The sequence below is a fragment of the Diabrotica virgifera genome, chromosome 3, assembly GCF_917563875.1.
Source record: "Diabrotica virgifera virgifera chromosome 3, PGI_DIABVI_V3a".
In the NCBI taxonomy this organism is placed as follows: Eukaryota; Metazoa; Arthropoda; class Insecta; order Coleoptera; family Chrysomelidae; genus Diabrotica; species Diabrotica virgifera.
This window is the reverse complement of record NC_065445.1, coordinates 132970861-132995060: the sequence shown is the minus strand read 5'-3', so window position 1 is coordinate 132995060 and position 24200 is coordinate 132970861. Positions and strand designations below refer to the sequence as shown.

Here is a 24200-nt window from a genome sequence, read left to right as displayed (position 1 = left end):
ACACAAAGCGGTTATAGTTAAATTTGTTGCTATCTAGAGAATGTAAAGATTATTCGTGATAATAAGAATTGTAATATATTTCTTTGTTGTGGATATTAGGACTAATATAATCCAAGGAGACTAAGTCAGATCACACTATTGGCAACTGAGCATCTTAAAACATATGTCTTATTATATGCATTGTTGTCAGGTCTAAAAGTTACTTTTTCTCTTAGAGTTTTTTATACCTACCTAATAATACTATTATAACTATTATATTATATTATATTATATTATATTATATTATATTATATTATATTATATTATATTATATTATATTATATTATATTATATTATATTATATTATAATAATTATACTATCATTTTTTAAAAAGGAATTTCTTTTTTTAAGCAATGATACTATTATATAAAACTGGTGATTTTTTCCTTCGCCATGCGACGGGGGATACAATCAATTGCCCTGTACAGTCGCTGCACTCAATTTTTTTCTGGCATCCTCTAATTTTATTTGACAACCAACGTTTTCTGACTCGTACTTTTTTTTTATTTTATAACTATGAGAAAGACTGGATTGATTTGGCTAATTTTGATTTTGAAATATTTTTAAAAGTCGTGTTCTCACCATAGATATAATAACACAATAGATTAGGCCAGGTCCGAAAAATAGCCTAACGCGGAGAAGTTCGGGTCGGTGGTCTATTTATCTCTCTTTACCGGCGCTTAGCTTTCTCTCTCTAGCATATGATGGCTGCCGCCTCTGTGTCACTGTCGTTCCATTAAACCCACCTCTTGGTAGATACGCTCACACTCGCACGACAGACAAATATAGCTAGACTACTGTACTTAACCCGCGAGTAGTCGCACCGTTAGATAGAATCTCACATTATATCCTTTTTCGCGATAATTAACTTGATGAAAAATTTTGCAATTTTGAAAAAATTTCGTAAGTGCCTCGAGGAAGGGTGTAGTAATACGTAGGACTTTTTTTATTTTTTTTCTTCTTCTTCTTTTTGTGGAAATTATGGCTATGGGGACAGCCAATTAGCTTTAATAATTGTTATAAATAATATTTTTATTATCTGGACCAGAATAATATTTCATTGTTTATATAATATAATAGGTACAATAAAAAGTATTTTTCAACATTTACTCTGCGATAAAGTTTAAAATTCAAAACCCTCCAGTGATTGACAGACTCCTAAGCCTAAAGAGACTGGCCAGAAGACCAAGCTGCTAGGTCAATTCCAGAGAGTCGTCAATCGTCAATGGACGACACCTGCCACAAGCCAAGAACTTATACCATATAATTACGGGTGGTTCCATTTCAAATCACTCAATTTTGGATCAAAAAAACTTTTGGATCTCCGATTTGTCTGAAAATTTGTATATATATAGCATCTGAGAGATGTAGAAATAAAACATTTAAGGTCGAATTGTCTTCTTCTTCTTTTCTCAAATTGTTATTTTAAGCGATTTTATAGTGATTTTGTATTTATTTAAACAAATTTGCATTTTCTATCGTAAAGTATCAATGGAAAACATACTATTTTAATACAAGGGACTCAGAAATGTCATTTATATGGCATTATAGGTATAGGTAACAAGTTATTTGGATTCAAAACAGGTTTTTGATCAAATTTTATAGTGTAGAAATCGTGAAAATACCGTCATTTTCCTTCATTTCCAAAATACAGTCAAACCCGCTTATTGGAATAGCCTTTGTGCCAAGTACAAGTATTCCTATAACCGGGATATTCTAATAATCGATCATTGGTTGCTACTATAAATGTTTCGGGACCTCAAATTTCTATTCCTTAAACCGGGATATTCCTTTAAGGGGTATTCTAATAAGCGGGTTCGACTGTACATCATAATCGATTTGGCTGAAAATTTGCCCACAGATAGCCAAAACATAGGACTTTAAGTGGTTAGAAGGATTTGAATTATATTACAATAATAAAAAAGTTACATGCAATATCATGGTCAAAAATATAGGCGGTTACTGTAAGTATAATTAACTCAGAAAATATCGACCTCACGACAAAAATTTTTAAAAAGAAATTGTAATAATTGTAAATACGATTTATTTTTAACAATTTCAGTTTCTACCATTTTTGTGGAAAAGTTAAAAATGGCGGAGATATTGTACAAAAACGGTTCTCCTTTAAAATCAAGATGGTGGCTAACGTAACGGAGGAATTCATTCGCGATTTTAAATTTAGACTACTTTTGACCCCCCTAAAGATAAGAAAAATAAAATTTTGAGCAGCTCGGCATGCAAGGTCAAATGCTATCCCGACTGGACTAATTATACTTTTGAGTATTTTGAGTTTGTATTGTAATGTAATTCAATGCTCCTCCTAGCGGCGCCGCTTGGTACACTTCGCGTCATATAAAACTGGTACACTTTTTTTCCCAATGTAAACCTGTGTTCAGACTGACAATTATTGTTCGTGAATCACTTCGTTGTTGCCATCACAGATAACGCAATTGCACTAAATCTAAATACAAAAAAATAACGTTTAAAATGTATATTTCGAATAATTGTAATACATATATTTAAATTACACACTTGTTCACTGTAAAAGTTATTCATTTTGTATTAATTTCAAATTAAATTTTTCATTTTTCCAGTGTGTTTTATGTATTCTACACAACTTAATGCAGTTTTGTCCTACAATTTACGAGAAACCAATCACACCTCTCGATTTGACATTAAACATAATAATTTAAAGTCATGCCAAGATTTATTATCTATCATTATTTTTGAATTGAAATATTTTTATAAATTATAATAAAAACCGAATCAATGTATGGATACTTAATTTAGATGACGGAAAATTACAATTGTTTTAGTTTTTAGTGTATTAAAAAATGCGGTCTGTCGCACAGCCCCGTTTTTACCTAGTTTGATATAATATTTTCGTTGAACTGGCAACTTTGCCCTAGAAATTGGAATGACACTTGTGACAAGATCAACTTACACAACTTGAAAAACACGATTTTCGGTTATAAGAGTTGTACCAGTTTTTTTTGACGCGAAGTGTACTATCGTATCTCGGTTAACAGAATCCTGACTCTTGGTCGAAATTTATTTTTATTCATTTTGTCATTCCCCGTTAGAGGATAGTCTAACCACACTCTGCTGCAGATATTTTAATATATGCAGTTCTTCTTCGTTTCGAGTTGATTCAGTTCAGTCTACTTGCATAGCCTCTTTGATAAGGGGTAGAGACCCCGAAACACGGTGTCAGAGGATGGCAAGAGACTCGAATTGAATCAAAACGAAAACGATTATTTTCTTTTCTAATTCAAATCATTCTAACCACTTAAAGTCTATCTGTGGGCATATTTTCAGCCAAATCGATTATAATGTATTTTGGGAATGGAGGAAAATATAAAAATAGTTATTTATGATATAAGTGTTAAAAGTACACGTTTAAGGCACGCATGTGAAAGTTTTCAGAATGAGCGAAGCGAGTTCTGCAATTCACATGAGTGCCTTAAAAATGTACTTTTTAACACGCATATCATACAATATTTTTTCTACAAACGTAATTACAGGGCAATATCCACAAAAACTTTTACTTGAACTTGACTGACATTCCATTTTTATATTTTTTTGACATTACATCAAAATTGCCTATACGGTCAATACGAACTGCAGTGCCATACAAATTTTAAAGCACTAGTGCCTTAAAGTGGCATAACGATCGTATGGAGTGCTAAAAATTGCATTTTTAACACGGTTGTAGAAAAACGATATTTAAACGTTTTATACACTATAAAATTTGATCAAAAACTGATTTTCCATCAAAATAACTTGTTATAATGCCATATAATGATATTTTTGAGTCCCTTCTACTAAAATATATTTTTTTTCATTGATACTTTACGATGTAAAATGCAAATTTGTTTAAATAAACACCAAGGCCCTGATTCTAAATCAAATTTCGACCAAAAACAAGTCGCTTTCAATATGGCGACGGTTGAAATGCGATTGTGCGAGCCTTGTGGATTTTAGTTGAACTAACGAAGTGACGTCATGAAATAGCGACTATCGAAATTAATAGCGACTTTAAAAAGGGTGTTGATATTATAATTTCGACTGTCGAAATTATTTGACACGGAGATGAATGAATGGCCAAAAGCGAGGTTAGGTTTAGTTTAGATGTGTTTTGTTTATTTCTTGCAAGGAAAACTAAAGCAAAAGGTATTATAATATAGCTGGGTTTAATTGAAATTTGCTTGTTTTGAGGAATTAGGTAGAATAGTATTAAATTAGAAATATAATAATTAAGAATGTCCACAACATGAATCATCAACTCAATGAAAGATGTAAGGTAATAATCTGGGAAAATTAGTAAAAAACAAGGAAAATTAATTACCAGCTATTTTATTGCTGGACATGCTGAAATCAAATCTTAAGGTTTCCTATATTAGTAATATAGCTGTCCACAGAAAGTGTGCTATTTTGTTTATAAACAAATTAGCGCTCCGAAATCTTTTTTTATATTATTGCTCTATAGTGCTTTTCATTCACAGTCATTTGTTTCGAGCTTCTGTCATGTGTCACATAATATTAATTTATCTACGTCGTACGTTATTGGTATGTACCAATGATACAAACCAAAGACGTATGACGTAGATATATTAATATTATGTGACACATGACAGAAGCTCGAAACAAATGACAATCGATAAAAAGCCCTATAACTCCGAAAATTTTAACTTTAAACCTAAACACTCACATAAAAATTGACAGTAATTTAATTCTGCACATTGATAATTTATTCCAATTTCCTTCGACGGAAATTTTCCTCGGAAATTCGGGTTTTCCAAACAAAATCTTTAATTTTCAACTAAAATTTGAGGGAAGTAATTATTTATCAATAATTAAATAATTTGGTGACAGTGACATAAATCTTTTTTGTTATGAGTGTCTTGAAGATATGAAAATTTGTATGTACAAAGAGGACCGGAATTAAAAGGTATCTAATGGTTCAAAGATTAAAATCCTGTTGTTTATAACTCGGTCGCAAATGCCGGTCAAATTTGACCGGCTATACCTGGAATCAGTCCTCGCAATTCAATTTGTTTTTCTTCGAAAAGGACACAGAAGCCGTGCCCTTTTCAACAGCGTTAACTTAATTTAATTTAATCTAATATTTTCTGAGGGGTTCTATTTGTTTATAAGCCAAAAAATTGATTCTTTATAACATTCCTGAGACCGCTCAAATGGTCCAATTTCAATCCTGTAAGGTACGTTGAATAGGTATAGTGCTTTTTTATACGAAAATCATAGTTATTCTGGTGTATCATAATCTTGCTGGTTATTATTTCGACCGAAATTTTTTAATTAACATTTTAATTATTGCTAAACTATTGGTTAGATTGTCGCCGGTCTCCTGATATACAGAGAGGGGCTAAATTATGGAATAAATTCATTTTCTCTAAAATGGACGATTTTAGAGAAAAATCCCGAAACATGTCGATTTTTATTTTTAAATTAAATTTCTTGGCATATATTTCAAACTAGTGACGTCATCCATCCGAGCGTGATGACGTAATCGATTATTTTTTTAAATAGGAATAGGGGTTCGTGTTGTAGCTCATTTACAAATGCGTTCAATTCTCTATTTAGTATTATAAACATTAATATCATTATTTATACAGGGAGGCCAAAAAATTTTTTGAATTAAATTAATTGACGCAAGAAGAAGAACGCATGTAATTTATTTAACTCAAAATACATTCTATTGCTGTCAGAAAATAGAAAAAATGTTTATTTTGCAAATAAACATTGCTTTTAGCTTAAATTAAATGTTCAAACTGCCAATAGGTAAGAGGGAGGCTGTTTGTGATTTAATTTAAGCGAAAAGAAATGTTTATTTGTGAAATAAACCTTTTTTTCTATTTTCTGACAGCAGTACAATGTATTTTGAGTTAAATAAATTACATACATTCTTCTTTTTGCGCCAATTAATTTAATTCAAAAAATTTTTTTGGCAACCCTGTATAAATACCTAATGATATTAATGTTTATATTACTGAATAGAGAATTGAACGCCCTTTCAAATGACCTACCACACGACCCCTATTCCCATTAACAAAAAATTATCGATTACGTCATCACGCTCAGATGGATGACGTCACTAGTATGAAATATATGCCAAAAAATTGTAATTTAAAAATAAAAATCGACCTCTTTCGGGATTTTGCTCCAAAATCGTCCGTTTTAAAGAAATGAATTTATTCTATAATTTAGCCCCTCTGTATAATCTACTATAATAAATCTTTCATGTCATCAATTATTATTTAATTATTGATAAATAATTAGGTACTTCCCTAAAATTTTAATTGAAAATTGCAGATTTTTTGGGAAAACTCGGATTTTCTGAGTAAAATTTTTTTGAAGGAAATCGGAAAAAAAATAACTTTGTGCAGAACTAAATTAGGGTGAATTTTTATTTGAGTGTTTTTGGCTCAAAGGAAAAATTTTAGGAGTTACAGACCACCAATTGAAAAAAAAAAGAAGATTTAGGAGTGCTAATTTGTTTATAAATAAAATAACACACTTTCTGCGGACTTGTCATACCCATATTACTAATATATGCAATCTTAAGATTCGATTTTAGCAATAAAATAGCTGGTAAATAATTTTTCCCAAATATGGCATTTTTTCGATAATTTTCCCAGACTATTCTCGTTAACAAATTCCAATAAACCGGAGCGCCAACCCAAATTCTGAGCAGTCTCAACATGATAAGGTTAATATCCCCAGTTGTAACTAATATCGAAATGAATAAGAATCGCTATACTCTGCGGCTGTCATGGCGGTGTCGAAATGAAATTGCGACTGTCGAAATGAATTAGAATCGCCCCAAATCATGTAAAATCGCATAAAATGACATTTTGAGAAAAAAAAGAATAAGACATTTGACCTTAAATACTTATTTTGTATTTGCTGTCTTTTTCTATAACAAAAGTTTGTTATTTATAGAAAAAGACAGCAAATACAAAATAAGTGATTGATGTGATCGTTCATGGGGATTTTCATTCAGTCATTTGTTTCGAGCTTCTGTCATGTGTCACATAATATTAATATATCTACGTCATACGTTATTGGTATTGCCAATGATACAAACCAAAGACGTATGACGTAGATATATTAATATTATGTAACACATGACAGAAGCTCAAAACAAATGACAATCGATGAAAAGCCTCTTTCTACTTTTTTTACATATTACACAGCAATTTTTTTGTATGTTTGTTAAAGACAACTTACATTTTCCTACTATTCTTTGTATGTACTGGTGGCCGGTGGGAGGGGTTTTAACACCCAAACCACCCCCTGGGTGCGCCACTGGTGCCATTAGTATGAGATGAGTAACAGCCATAACAGGATACAGGATGTTTCTGTCGCAGCTTAAGGTCTGTTAAGAAGACTTATTCCATAGAAGAGTGGGTGGGGTAGAAAGGGAACTCTATAGGCAGAACTGGTCCCGTATTCCAACACCATCGATATTTTTGGAAGCCAACTAAGCGTTTTAAATTGGAAGATTTCTGTAACGATTTGGAAGATCTCTGTAACGTTTTGGAAGATATCTGTACCGTTTTGGAAGCTTCGCTAGGCATACCAAATTCTATAATGTGCACGTTATTAATTTTTAGTTTTTGCAATAAAATATTTTTATTACAGAAACCATAAAAATAAAAATAATTATTGCAAAAACAAAAAATTAATAACATGCACAAGCATAGAATTTAGCATGAGCAGCGATTATATTTAAAAAATGATAAGTATGTATGTATGGACAATGTAAGAACAATAATGAAACCAACAAATGACAGTAATAATTATTATTTATATAAATCTTGACATGAATTCATTGTTTTCATAACATAATGTAAAATGTCTTTCTACCTTAGGAATTATTCACATTACCTTGAAACAACTAGGTACAGCTGAGGGAAGAAAAATAATTTATACACTGAAAAAATGTCTATTAGTAACTAAAATTTGAAACATTCACTTCACTAATCACTTGGGTACGGGATAAAAACTTAATACACAAATATAAAATTGATATAAAACGCATACACAACACAAAAATTACAAAATGACGCACTTAATTCAATACAAGACAACGTTGCCATATTTTATTTAGGAAATATATTGCATGTTTGGCTAAAATCTACTAAATCAAGAACTAAAACTTTATTAACTTATTTAAGTATAATTTAGGTTTTTTTATAATAAAAACAGCAGCTAACTTAACTAGAAATAAATATAACGTGAATGTAAAAAAACCAAACTTTTTTTACATGTTAACAGGGAAACAAAATGACCTAGGTACTTAATTAATTTTTATCAGTTTTATATTTAATATTTTGTCATCCATTGATTTTAACATATTATGCATGTCTGGATCAAATTTGGTACAATTCCCAACCTCATTCATACCTTCTTTGACAAATAATCATGAAAATACATTTTTTCTACAACCGTGTTAAAAATGCAATTTTTAGCACTCCATACGAGCGTTAAAAATGTTACTTCAAGACACTAGTGCTTTAAAATTTTTAAGGCACTGCAGTTCGTATTGACCGTATAGGCAATTTGATGTAATGTCAAAAAAATATAAAAATGGAATGTCAGTCAAGTTCTAAAAGTTTTTGTAGATATTGTCCTGTAATTACGTTTGTAGAAAAAATATTGTATGATATGCGTGTTAAAAAGTACATTTTTAAAGCACTCATGTGCTTTACTTTCACATGCTTGCCTTAAACGTGTACTTTTAACATTTATATCATAAATAACTATTTATTCAAAAGTTTATTGCGATCATCAGTTGTAATACGGTTAAAAACGGAAAAAAATCTTTTTCATTTTACGTTAATAGAAACGGGTAAACACATTATTTTTGCAAAGTTACATTTTACATACATATTTTAGTTTTCCGTCGTTAGTTTAATTTTAATAGCCTCACCGAATGTCAAAACTCTTAAATATAAATATTACTTATATAAATATTACCCGAAACACTACTGCACTGCTGCTTGAAACAAGAAAGTTTGGTATCAAGACACCAGTTTCATTTATTTCTCTAATCTCTGTATTCATACCTACGTCCTGAATCTTATTTTCGGTAATGACATTAGGAAATTGTAACAAAATGTCAAATGTAAATACTATTAAAGAGTTAATTTCATTTTAGTCATAATGCATAGCACAGAAAATGTTGATATACAGTGATGAGCGCGCTAATAACCGGCAAAATAGCTCAAAAGATGGAAAACATAATACATTGCGCAACAAAAAGAGATGAAACTAGTGGAGGTGGAAATTATCGTTATAAACGTCTAAAATACCATTACATTACATAGTTTCCCACCTTTAACGTATAAGAGGTATGACAACTGTCACTGTGACAGTAGAATTTTATAAAATACTCCTGTCACAGCTGTCACAGACGTCTACAGTTGGAAAACTATGTAATGTAATGTTAATTAATAGTACGTTTATAACGATAATTTCCACCTCCACTAGTTTCATCTCTTTTTGTTTCGCAATGTATTATGTTTTCCATCTTTTGAGCTTTTTTGCCGGTTATTAGCGTGCTCATCACTGTATACCAAAAACCTACTAAAAAATATTGCCTACTAGAATTAAAAAAATATGTATCAAAAATCTATTAAAAAAGTAGAAATCTGCTGAATGTGGCAACGCTGTTACCAAATAAACACAACTGTCCAACTCGACATTCAATTGTCAAATATTCTTCTTCTTTTCAATTAGCCTTGTACCACATATATTAGCGATCCACATTATGTGTCGCCATCTCTAATTCCGGAAGCTCACTATATATATGGAACCAATTTTTTCCATTGAGTTCGCAGGGCATGACTTATTCTGTCTGTCGATCTCACTCTATCTATATATTTAATATCGTTCTGTATTTTCTTGTTTGATAAGATCTACGTACCCAATCGTCATTATTATCATGAAAATTACCTTTTTGGAATCCCTAGTTTGTCCATAAATACCTATATAAGTAGTACACGTTGTTTTTTAATGCAACCACATTTTAAAAATTACGTTTGTTTTCTGTTATCCACCTTGTTTCAAAATATAAAAGATTGAATATAAGAAATAAAACAAAGCAGGATTCGTCCTTTAAATCGCTGATACGGTAGCGAGGTTTGATAATTGCATTGCAATTTGCAACCCAGAAAATAAGCTAGCTTCCAAAATAAGCAACTTGTTACAGAATATGTTTGTTTTCAATCAGAATTGTATTGATAATTTTCAAATAACAAGTTCAATAGTTAATTTCAAAGTAAGCTGCTTATTATTACAATGTTAATAAATGCTGAAAGTTATACCTACTAAGTGAATAAAACGTTAATGGAAGCCATCGAGATGAATTATTACATATTATTTATAAATATTTACTTAAAAACGTAACTTATTTCAAACAATTTTATACTGTATTGTTCTGAAACTATTTTCTTATGGCAACTTAGGATAAAACGCCAAATAAATTTAATTTCACACTTAAATTGTGGCTGATAGCCAAATAAAATAGTAAATTATAATTGGTTTAACGATATATACTGAAACTTAGGCAACAAGGCAACACTGTATAATCAGCTGTCTATCAAGTTAGCCAACTTGTACATTCATAATACTCCAGTAGAAGGGATAGAACTATTAACAGAGAGAGAAAAAAATTACTTCTAATGCAAATTGTTGTTACCATCAGCAGTGTTGCCTGAGTTTCAATATTTATTTAAATCAACGAACTTGGTTGAAATATTACATATAAATGTAAATATTTAGAAGTTTATCTCGATGGCTTCGATTAATGTTTTTTCCATATTAGATATAAGTTCACCATTTATTAACATTTTAACAATAAGCCCCTTACTTGCAAATTAACTATCGAACATATAATATATGTATTTATTAAACCGATTAAAGGCAAATATGCACCTATATATAGGTATATTTTTTTATTTTTAAAAATAAAATGCAAATATTGAGCATAGTTATTTATTAATATTATCTTGCCCAAGCATACTTTCGATCTAAGTATACCTTCCCAGAATGAAGACATTTACTTAAAATTAACGATACAAATAACATACACTGGACAAAGGACAAACAGATTAAAATATTTGAACGAGATAACATTGTTCAGAGTTTGGTGGTAAAAATATACGGTGAAGAGTACATTAATAACTGGCAAAATAACGGAAAACATATTACGTTGTGAAATAAATAGATATGAAACCAGTAGAGGTGGGAAATTATATATAAAAACCTAGAAATTTACCTTATATTGATAGTTTGGCTACGTATCGGAGTCAAATTATGACAGAATTTATAAAATTTTCCTGCCACAGTTTGACTCCTATACGTCGCCAAACTCATCCGATACGTCTTAAGGTGAGAAACTATGAATATAATGTAAATTTATAGATGTCTATTGATAATTTCCCACCTCAATGTTCTTATTATAGAAACTAGCTTCAACTCAATTCAATTATCAAACCTTGCTTACGCATGATAACGCAAAAGATTGAAAACATAACACGTTGTGTAATAAAAAGAGTTGAAACTAGCAGAGGTGTTAAACTATCGATAGGAACCTATAAATTTACATTACATTACATACTTCACCATCTTTAGACAATTTTAGTATGAAAGGAGTATGACAAGTGCCACTGTTACACAATTTTATAAAATTCTCCTGTCACAGACGTCTAAAGGTGAGAAACTATGTAATATAAATTTAAGTATAGCTTCCTATTGATAATTTTACATCTCTACTAGTGTCATCTCTTTTTATTTCACAACGTGTTATCTTTTCTCTCTTTTACGTTATTTTGCCCGTTATTAGCGCGCTCATCACTGAATATTTTATAAATTCTTGGCTTGTGGCAGGTGTCGTCCATTGACGACTCTCTGGAATTGACCTAGCAGCTTGGTCTTCTGCTTCTGGCCAAAGTCTTTTTAGGCGTCTGTCAATCATTGGAAGGTTTTGAATTTTAAACTTTATCGCAGAGTAAATGTTGAAAAACACTTTTTATTATACCTAATAAATAAACAATATTTTAAACTTATTTTTATTTATAAACATATTTTCCGTATATTAATTTTCGATATTGTCAAAAATAGAGATATTCTTGAACAAGGAGCACATTATTTAGACACTTTCTATACAACTAATAACGCATTTGATATCTGATGAGATTCAATGTATAGAGTAGGTATAGAGATCTTCCTCCTTACGTGCGGTTTCATAATCAGTTAAAGTGGACTTTAAATTTTAAGTTGGTAACCTTATCATATGGGGCTTTTCATTCACAGTCATTTGTTTCGAGCTTCTGTCTTATTTTGTATAATCCGTGTATATTAATATTGTACACAGATTATACAACATCTGACAGAAGCTCGAAACAAATGCCAATCGATGAAAAGCCCTATGGGTAAATGTCAATTTTAAAGTGTTAAACATCAACTAAAGTTCACTTTAACGTTGACATTTACCCATATGAATTATTGCATTGATAAAGGTAATATGAATAGTCTCCCGTTTTATACCGCTCACGTGGCTTTGGGAGTATAGCAGGGTAGTCTGCTATTGGCTCCGTGCGTCTCCCCTCTACTTACAGTCACGTGACACACTGTCAGATTTTGTCAGGACGTTTTAACATTGAGTCTTATGGGATTATTTTGTTAAACTTGAATATTTTATTTTGTAGTGATAATAACCGAATACAATTGTTAGAATTCATTAGTTATTAATTTATACTGTAATTTATAGTGCAACAAAAATATTTTCTTTTTCGTTAACAAAGATTTATTGACATAAACTGCGATAGTGAGGTTATGTATACAAAATCAAACTGATAATCAATATTGGAAATAGAAGAATTTATATCAGATTAAGTGCGTTTTTATTTTCTGTTTATATTAATACATAATATCACTAGCGTGACAAGGAATTTTTTTTAAATGTCTCATTTAAACATACACAAAGCGTCCTGATAAAATTTCAAAAAACCGCCACCATGAGCAGGTCGGTCGATTTTGTTTTGACACTTTGTTAACGCTCAGAGCGAATATCTAGGGCCTACGGTATACAAGGAAGGTAACACCTTCAACCACCTTCAACAGCGTGCCACGCTTCAACCGCCTATTATTACCCCTGGTTTTACCCAAGGTACTCATTTTATTCAGGCTGAGTCGACCTGGGGCCTATAAAAATTTTAAAAATGTCTAGTTGTTCTTGCCGGCGGTAGGATTTGAACTCCGGACCACCGGCACGCGAGCCAAGCACACTACCGCTTAGCTACGCCGGCCTCGGCGTAGCCTTAGCCATTTATTTATTAGCCTTAGCCTTTATTTATAGTATCATGGCCTTAGCTATTGATAAAGGTACCAACTTAAAATTTAAAGTTCACTTTATCTGATTATGAAACCGAGCGTTAAGTCGTGTTCTCACTATTAAATGATTTGATTAAACAGTTTGAGCAAACTCCGGAAGTACGTCAAAGTGGCGTCACAATTGCAGTTTGTTAAAATTTTAAAATCTGTGTTTTCACTATCAGTCTAGTTTGATCAAATTTTTTTTATTGAGTTGTCTAACTTGTTTGTACTTTACTTAAAATTAAAATTTTTCATTATTATCCTTATTATCCACAATGAAAACTCAGAATGTGACGTCACTAACTTTCAGTTTGCTCAAACCAGTTTGATCAAGTGGACCGTAAAGACCGCGTCCCACCATCAAATAATTTGATCAAACTGGTTTGAGCAAACTGAAAGTGACAGTTAGTGACGTCACATCCTGAGTGTTCATTGTGGATAATAATGAAAAATTTTAATTTTAAATAAAGTACAAACAAGTTAGACAACTCAATACAAAAAATTTGATCAAACTAGACTGATAGTGAGAGCACAGATTTTTAGAATTTCAAAAAAACTGCAATTGTGACGTCACTTTGACGTACTTCCTCAAGTACGTCAAGTTTGCTCAAACTGTTTGATCAAATTATTTGATGGTGAGACGCGGCCTTGATAGTCGTGACGTCAAATCAATGTTGGCTACTCTGAAAAGTTTCCAAACAAAGCAAAAATTCACACGTGGTGTTTGTTTTGGTTTTTATAATTGGAATATATTGCTTATTGTAAGATGTTTAATTTTTACAAAATGGTAATGTGTTGGGTGGTGGGTACCCGTGATTGTAATCAATGCTCATAGTATATTTCCCACCATATTTCCATATAGGACTGGTTAAGAACCTGAAGAGCAGTAAGTACTATGTAGTGTGTAAATCCTTGATTTTGTGTAAGGACATTTATACAATTAAAAGCAATATGATTGATATGACTAACAAGGATTGTGTCTTAAGAAAAAATGTGCAGATTATTGTTAAAATAAAATAAAATTAAAATGGATTACACAAATCACGTGTATAAACAATTCACAGACGTCAAACCTTTGCTTTGTTTGGAAACTTTTTGGACCTTTTGACGTCGCACTATCACGGTTCATTATTTGATAGTGAGAACCAGAGATATGTCAACAATAGATCTGGCTAGGGATATGCTACTCAATGCATCGGCCTCCTATACTGTGGCATCGGGGGGTAACCAAAGATATTATACACATAGATTTGGTCAACTCCGAAAAATAGCGTAACGCGGAGCAGTTCGGGTCGGTGGTCTATCTATCTCTATCTACTGGCGCTTAGCTTTCTCTCTCTAGCATATGATGGCTGCCGCCTCTGTGTAAAGGCCGCGTCTCACCATCAAATAATTTGATCAAACAGTTTGAGCAAACTCCGGAAGTACGTCAAAGTGACGTCACAATTGCAGTTTTTTTGAAATTCTAAAAATCTGTGCTCTCACTATCAGTCTAGTTTAATCAAATTTTGTGTATTGAGTTGTCTAACTTGTTTGTACTTTATTTAAAATTAAAATTTTTCATTATCCACAATGAACACTCAGGATGTGACGTCACTAATTGTCACTTTCAGTTTGCTCAAACCAGTTTGATCAAATTATTTGATGGTGGGACGCGGCCTTAACTGTCGTTCCATTACTCCCACCTCTTGGTAGATACGCTCACACTCGCACGACAGACAAAGATAGCTAGACCACCGTACTTGATATTGACGTTACACCCCGATGCATTATTTAGCATATCCCTAGCCGGATCTATTCTTGACATATCTCTGGGTGTAACGCCAATATTAACCCGGAAGTAGTCGCGCTCACTTCTGTAACGTGAATAGTCGCGTGTTAGATTCTATCTCAAAATTGGAATTTAAATACGGATTTACAACAAATTTTTATTTTATATTATTTCTAACAATTATTAAAGCGAATTGGCTGTCCCCATAGCCATAAATTCCACAAAAAGAAGAAGAAGAATAAATAAATAAATAAAAAAATCCTACGTATTACTACACCCTTCCTCGAGGCACTTACGAATTTTTTTCAAAATTTCAAAATTTTTCATCAAGTTATCGCGAAAAAGGATAAAATGTGAGATTCTATCTAACGGCGTGACTACTCGCGGGTTAAGTACAGTGGTCTAGCTATCTTTGTCTGTCGTGCCAGTGTGAGCGTATCTACCAAGAGGTGGGAGTAATGGAACGATAGTGACACACAAGGTAGATTATTGCATACTATCTATGAACCTTGAGTGACACAGAGGCTGCAGCCATCATATGCTAGAGAGAGAAAGCTAAGCGCCGGTAAAGAGAGATAGATAGACCACCGACCCGAACTGCTCCGCGTTACGCTATTTTTCGGACCTGGCCTAATCTATTGTGTTATTATACCTATGGTGAGAACATGACTTCTAAAAATATTTCAAAATCAAAATTAGCGAAATCAATCCAGTCTTTCTTATAGTTGAGGTTGTCAAATAAAATTAGAGGATGCCAGAAAAAATTGAGTACAGCGACTGTACATGGCAATTGATTGTATCCCCCGTCGCATGGCGAAGGAAAAAATCACCAGTTTTATATAATATTATCATTCCTTAAAAAAGAAATTCCTTTTTAAAAAATGATAGTATAATTATTATAATATAATATAATTATATAATATAATATAATATAATATAATCTAATATAATATAATATAATATAATAATTATACTAATATTATTAGGTAGGTATAAAAAACTTTAAGAGAAAAAGTAACTTTTAGACCTGACAACAATGCATATAATAAGACATGTTCTAAGATGCTCAGTTGCCAATAGTGTGATCTGACTATCTCCTTGGAATAAAATAGTCCTAATATCCACAACAAAGAAATCTATTACAATTCTTATTATCACGAATAATCTTTACATTCTCTAGATAGCAACAAATTTAACTATAACCGCTTCGTTTGATTATAATGTAAAAATCAATTCTGAGTTTTCTGGGTCAGAACTTATAATTTATTACTTATTCAAAATCGCGCAACACTGTAAGAAAACGGTTCGTTCGATGAGTAAAAAGCTTGCAACAATTTTGATACTCGATTCTAGATCCTGACCCGAATATTAGCGGCATGTAATTTGTGTTGATAACCTTAAATCGCGAAATGGCCTGTTTATTATCGGTGGCAATTATGTAGTTCACTTTTTCAGCAATAAAACTACACTAGCATTTGTTTCAAGCTCTATTTTATTCTTCCAAGAAATAAAGTCATCATGGTTGGAAAACTCTATTGTATCGCATTGCATAGGAATGCTATGAGAAGTTTCATAATGTTTAATAAAGTCCTTTTTAAAAGTTGCATGATAATTACACAGAGAACATTTATGATGAAATGTTTTAGTTTCTGCAGAAACTGATACATTTGTGTGCACTTTTTTGACATGAAAGTTTAAACTTGACATATCTAAATTGTTTATCACAATGTGTGCACTTATAGACGTTGCCTTTAAGCACTTTTAAAGGGGCAATTGCATCCAATTTGTCGGGATGCGAACTTTTTACATGTCTTTTTAAATCATGTTTATGTTTATACACTTTTTCGCATTTCACGCACTTATTAATTCTTTCCACACCTAACATTTTCGATGTCAAGAAAATGAAATACATACTCAAAAGCAAACACAAACACAGAACTGTAAACAGTAGAAATGATTGAATCGGAAAATTGATCTAACAGCTTCACTGTTCAATTGGTAATTATACAAAGAGTCTACATTCTACCACATCCAATAATATTTTAATATTAAATATCATGTAACCGCAGTAAATATCGGTTTTTATTCACTAACTAGTCTTTTCAGCGTTTTAAATAACTCAAATTTCGTCGATGTTTATATAATATATAGGCAACCCAAATTACACGCCGCTACCCCTCGGGTCAAGATTTAGACAGAATAATTTTACTCGGACCGAAGAGTGACTGTCCTTGAAAATTTTTCAAATAAAGAACAGAGCTCCTGTTAGATATAAAATTTTTAATGGACTGCGCGTGCGTGGTAATGTTATTGCAACTTTAATAATTATTTTCAGTGCAAAAAAAAGCCTGATCAATGTTCAAAATAGGTGATCATTCCTCAGCGCTTTATTTCCTATCGAATACAGTCATTTGTTTTAAAGATTTCGATCAATGAGGTGCCAACATCTTTTTTTTCGTCCTTGAATTTTAAACCCTTAATAAAAAATAAACTACAGGTGATCAAAATCTGAAACCTAGTGATCATTGCTGTACAAACCGTGAGCAAAAGGATGGTATAATTATTTTTACGAAATTCGATCAATGAGGTGCTAACATCTCATAACTCACATAACCGACCATATAAAATAAGTGAACGACAACGAACGAACGAACACGAACACAGATTACAGATTCACAGATAGCGCAGGATTTGTCAAAAGTCATGTTCCACCAATCACAATGCCGACATCAGCGCCTCTGACTAAACGGAAGGAAAATAAATACGATTACATATTTTTTATTAGAGTTAGCGGGGCATGCAGTGAATCTAATATGTAATGGCTGTTGTCGGTGGACGTATTTCATATACCTACATATATAATATAGTTATAATGTATATTTACATTTAACTATATATAATATAATAATATAACTAGACATAATATGTTATAACATATTTAACACAATATAACTTAAAAATAAACACAATATTAGTTATAAATTCCACATAGTTATAACCATAAACAAAATGCGCTAATGTCACTGTCACTAAATTAAATTATAGACGTCAAAATTTTTAGTAAACAAGATATAAACGTAAAAAATATAATTGTTACAGTTAAAATTTCTAAATTGTTACAGTTAAAATTTGTTTAAAAATTTTTCGAAGTTAATTATTGGTATAAAATACAATAATTATTGTATTAAATAAACAAGTTTAAGTAATTTTATTTGCAGTTTATATACGATTATTATTAAAAGTGGCATGCGCCACTTGAATCTAACTTCAGCCCGTGAGTAATGAATTATTACTCACGGATACAGTAATGGGTGCTATTATCTATGAAAAAATAGCGAATAATGAGCATGTTATTAAACGGTCGTAGAAAAAATTTATTATTGGGAAATAATTAAGGGTATAATAATAACTTGTACAATAAGGTAATCAACTATTCTAATTGGGAAATAAGCCACATTTTAACTTGAAAAAATAATTTTATTAACGTTTCGACTTCTACTTCGGACGTCGTTGTCAAAATATAAAATATTAATAAATTAAACAAAAATATTGTTGCTTAGTTCTGACACATTTATATCGACAATTTAGACATATTATATTATACATTTTAAAGTAGAAGACTTTAACATGATATTGCCAATATTTATGAGTTGCATTCCTGGGACGACTTTATTGAAAGATATAGTTCATTCGATTACATGAAATGAACTTTACCTCAAGAATATCCGTCATAAAAAATTCATAGCATGTAATATATCTGTCTTTAAAAAGACAACCCACATGCAACGGTGACAGTAAAATTTTCGTGTTAGTGATTCCATAGTAAATCACGAGTAAAAACCAGGAAAAAACCTCGTGATACTATCCCGACATTGTAAGTATTTGGTCTTACATTTAGTTTACTCTCAAAACCAGTGGCGCACCTAGAATTTTCCTCTGGGAGGGGTTGGCTTGGACACCGAATTTTTTTTTGTATTGTTTGTGAAAAACAAGTTACATTTTCCTATAGACGAGGATATAAAGCATTACGATATGAAACCTTTTGCGTTTTATTCGAGGTAGCTTTAGGAAAATTCTTGAATGCTCGGCATGAGGGACAAATGAAAATTGCATTGTTGTAAACGGAGAATGCATTTTCCAAAGTGCTTCTTAAAGTGTCAAAAAATAAAAATTAACAACTCGGAAAATAATTATGGAAATGAGTTCAATGTTTATACCTACTCGGGGGGTTTTGAGGTCGCTGAACAGAAATATGGGGTCGGCGAAGCTGTAAGAGGTACCTGGTGCCCGGTATCCCGGTAGACACGTCGTCTCCTGGAGTTTTATAGAAATTCATTATGAAAATCATTGAAACTTGTTATTCCGAGGTGTTTGAGGTCGCTGAACACTACCTGGTAGGTATCTATATTATCTCCTGGAGTTTTGCAATAAATATTGTATGGAAGATGCTGTATAAGTATGAGTTACCTGGTGCCCGGACTCTACTTCGTCTTCTGGAGTTTTATAGAAATTCGTTATAAAATTCAACGGTGAGTAACAATAACAGTAAGTTGTTTTAGTTCAGAGCGCAAACTATGAAAAAAAAATAAATCGAATTTTTTTTCACTATTAATATTTTTTTTAGTTGCCTTAAAAACCCCGGAATAACAAGTTTCAACAAATTTTATTAAGAATTTTCATAAAATTCCCGGAGACGACGTTGATACAGGGCACCAGGTATCTCGTATAGCATCTTCGTTGCAATATTCGTGTTCAGCGATCTCAAAACGCCGAGATAATAAAATTCAACTATTTTCATAGCGAATTTCTATAAAATTCCACGAGATGACGTAGATTCCTGGCACCAGGTACCTCCTGTAGAGCTTTTATGCCCCTATATTCCTGTTTAGCGATCTCAAAATCCTCCGAATATGAAAATTGAACTCATTCCCATGATTATTTTCCGAGTTGTGAATATTTATTTTGTGAACACTTTGAGATGCACTTTGAAAAATGCATTTTCCGCCTACAAGAATGCAATTTTCATTTGTTCCCTCATGCCAAGTATTCAAGAATTTTCCTGAAGCTCTCCCGAATCAAATGCAAAAGGTTTTATAATCCGTCTTACTTTAAAAAAGTTAGAGGTTTAGGCGATTTTAATGCTTTATTTCCTCGCTTACTACTATTCTTTATATTTCTTTTTTATATGCCCTGGGAGGGGTTTTAACCCCCAAACCTCCCCTGGGTGCGCCACTGCTCAAAACTAACACGAGAATTTTACTGTCACTGTTGCATGTGGTTGTCTTTTTAAAGACAGATCACATATGCTAAGAATGTTTTGTGACGGATATTCTTGAGTTAAAGTTGATTTCATGTAATCGAATGAACTATCTTTCAATACAGTCGTCCAGAAACGCAACTCATAAATATTGGCAATATCATTTTAAAGTCTTCTACTTTAAAATGTATAATATATGTCTGAATTGCCGATATAAATGAGTCAGATTAAATTAAATTGGAAGACTTTTTTACTGAGCAACAACATTTTTGTTTAATTTATTAATATTTTGGATTTTCACAACGACGTCCGAATTGAAAGTCGAAACGTTAATAAAATTATTTTTTCAAGTTAAATTGTGGCTTATTTCCCAATTAGAATAGTTAATTACAAAAATGCTACAAAGAAATAGCTTCATAACAACTTAGGGTAATCGTTTTGTATGTTTACATCACCGCGTTTTTATTTAGTTAGTTCAATGTCAGCCGTGCCTTAGGCCGGAAACTTTGCTCCATCGACAAGGTTGTTGATACATGATATGTACAAACATTACACATACTAAGGGAGGAGGCTCCTTGGTTAATGCTCTTTGCTGTTGATATCGTGTTAGTAGAAGAGAGCTAAGAAATGAACAAAAACTGCAATGGTTTGGTCACGTTATTGGGACCGTGCAAGTTCGGAAAAGCGACACCTGGTTTCATAGCTCGGCAACATTTTTCGCACTTTTAATTATGTTGGCCAATTATATTAGTCCTGGTTGCTGGATAATTGTCAAGGCCATAGCCAAAAAAAATTATAAGAAGAAAAATTAAGATTTAGGTTATGTTATTAAAAGGTAAACAATTCTATGTAGTAAATAAAATTAACAATTAAATTGCAGTACTGCAAGCAAAATACAATTAATTAAATGTACTTTTATATAATAATTGCATATCATAGCAATATTGTGAGCAACATATAATTTTTCTTCTTCAATGACAGTAGGTATGAAATATACGTCAATTTGACAATTTCAATTTACAATATGAATTATTTAAGAAAGTTGCAAGATTTCTCCGCTGTTCACGCACGATCGTTTCTCGTATCCCCTCCAAATACTTGCACACCGCGAATACGTACGAATGAAAACTATGTGGGACGAAGGATAGAGCTGTTAAAAGTTAATGGAAGGAGAGGTTGCGCTGCACTACAGGTTGCGGATTAGAACTACTCAACAACGTTAAGAAAACAAATTTCCTACTTTGGCCATATTCTTAGGCGAAGTAAATACTACATTTCTTGTACATTCTCAAACTAAATTTGCATGGAAAGGTACAAGGAGGCCCACGAAGAAAACATTTCTGGTTAAGAAACATATTATGGAACTGGTCCAACAACAATGGCGTTGACCATATCGAAGAGCCGTAAACGGTACTCTACAAATGGTTTGAATAGTACACAATAGAAACTCATATTCAAGAATATGAGCTCGTAATACTCTATGAGTAAGAAACTGAAATTACATATCAGTAGTGTCGGAAATTAGATTTTAACAATCAGTCTATAAATTATATATTCCCAAAGAGTTGGCCTCCTCGCGGCTATTACTTTTTATTACATCCCTTACTTTCTCACACTACGCCCAAACATACTTAGCAGTTCCTAGCATTTATTAATATTATATCGGAGACTACTTAAAATCCCGTGACATGATCTAGTTACAAGTGGGGATGTCCTCGGAAGAATGAAGAAGAACCGTACTTACCACTATAGCGACACGCTTCATTTATTATTTTTTAATTGCTAATTTTAAATATTAACTTTTCATAAAACGAAAGAATACGTCTCATGTTAAATTCACATGTGTTTTTCGTTCCTAAAATACAAAACCAGATTGTATAAAATTAATGGATTTTTCAGGGAAACACAAGATTACGATGCCAGATTGGCCACGCTTTTTATGTCAACTTCTTAAAAACTACAGAAAGGTTCTCAGCTTTTAAAACGCCAGATTTAGTAATTTATCGCCTTTTCTGGCCACATGGTAGAACCGCATACATGATGACATAATAGTGTTGTGGTCTCGGTCATTACGTCACAACGGGCACGCAGTTCAGTCACACCCTCGCTAAAATAACAAACCCTTACGAGATATAAACGAAGCACGCTTGTTTACCCAAAATAAATAAATATATAACTGTTCGTTGTTTTACACTTACTTTAATTTCATAATTGTTTCCGTGAACCACCAACGGAACACCACCATAAAATCTCGAAAGTTACAATACTTCGGACACATTATGCGAAATGAATCCTGCAAGGAAACGTATTTGGAGAGCGGCGTCTAGGAAAAAGAACATCCTGGTTGAAGAACCTCAGAACCTGGTTCAATACAACCTTTTTGTAGCTTTTCCGCGCTGCTGCATATAAGATAAAGATTGCCACGATAATCGCAACATACACACAGACAGGCACATCAAGAAGCATTTACATATTACGTTCTTCTTCTTGATGTGCTTATCCATGACGAATGTTGAAGATTACCATAGCAATCTTTATCTTATCTACAGCAACGCGGAAAAGCTGCACAGATGTTGAACCAGCTTCTGAGGTTCTTTAACCAGGACGTTCTTCTTCCTGGACCTCAATAATATGTCTGAAGTATTATAACATTCGAGATTTGATGGTGATCAGTAGCTCTCAGTTCTTCTTTATTTTTTTGAGGACCTCCTCATTTGTGCTTCGGCCAGTCCACGGGATCTTAGTATTCTACTATTAGGCTATTGATTATGTTCAAAATAAGAGCTAAAAGGAACTACAACGTTAAAGGGATTTTATTGTCTCATATGGTCAATAGACCTCTAAATTTGAAAAAAACGCGGAGTGCTACCATTTAAATGGGTGAATTAGTCCCTAGGCACAGGGTAATTTAGGGTGAGTTCTATGCACTTTTGGTACAAACACGTCTACAGGAAAATTGTTCCAGGTTAAATTTACTATCGATATATCGCATTTTAACTTCAAAAATATTTTTTGGTACAAAATATATTCAAAAGAAAAGCAAGAAAAAAACACGAAAGAAAGCAATTTTGTTTTTTGCCCCATAACTTTTTTCAACAGGGATATAGGTATATGCATTGCTTCAGCTAAAAATAACTTCCATCCTTCCTCTTTAAGGGGATGGGTACGTATTTTCGGCTGCAATGCTATTCACATGGGGATTCATTTTTTTTTGAATCCTGAGAAAACTAATATTTTTGAAAAATTTAAACGCAAAATGAAAGAGATTACTTTATTAGCGACGGCCGAAAGTCCCTGAGAACTTCTATAATGTTTATTTTATTAAGTTACAGGGCTGAAAAACTAAGAGAAAATTTAGTGTGATTTTTAATTTCAAATATCTCCTTCAAAATAAACTTTTTATTTATTCTAAGGGACTTTCGGCCCTCGGTAATAATTTAGTCTTTCATTCTGCGTTTAAATTTTTCAAAAATATTTATTGGTTTTTTCAGGATTCGAAAAAAATGAACACAATGTCCGTGGTAATATTTTCCAAATCTATCTTTGTCTTACAACGCACTCAGTCGAATAGAATATTGTCAGTCAGACACTGACAATCAGTGACAATTTTAAATATTTGACATGAATCGGGAATATTTTGAGTTGTTGATTAAATAATATTGATAATATAGTGTATTTGATAAATAATTGATTTAAGACGTGAACTTAATAAAAAGTTATTTATTGTG

The 24200-nt window shown here is 32.1% G+C and overlaps 1 long non-coding RNA gene across 1 annotated transcript; it reads right to left on the bottom strand.

The window, feature by feature from the left end:
• Nucleotides 1-1051: 1051 nt before the first annotated feature.
• LOC126881327 (uncharacterized) lies at nt 1052-8263 on the bottom strand. The gene is made up of 2 exons (XR_007696801.1): nt 7292-8263; nt 1052-1373 (listed from the first exon to the last, which is right to left on the bottom strand). It is a non-coding gene; the product is annotated as an uncharacterized LOC126881327 (long non-coding RNA).
• Between the last annotated feature and the right edge of the window lie 15937 nt (nt 8264-24200).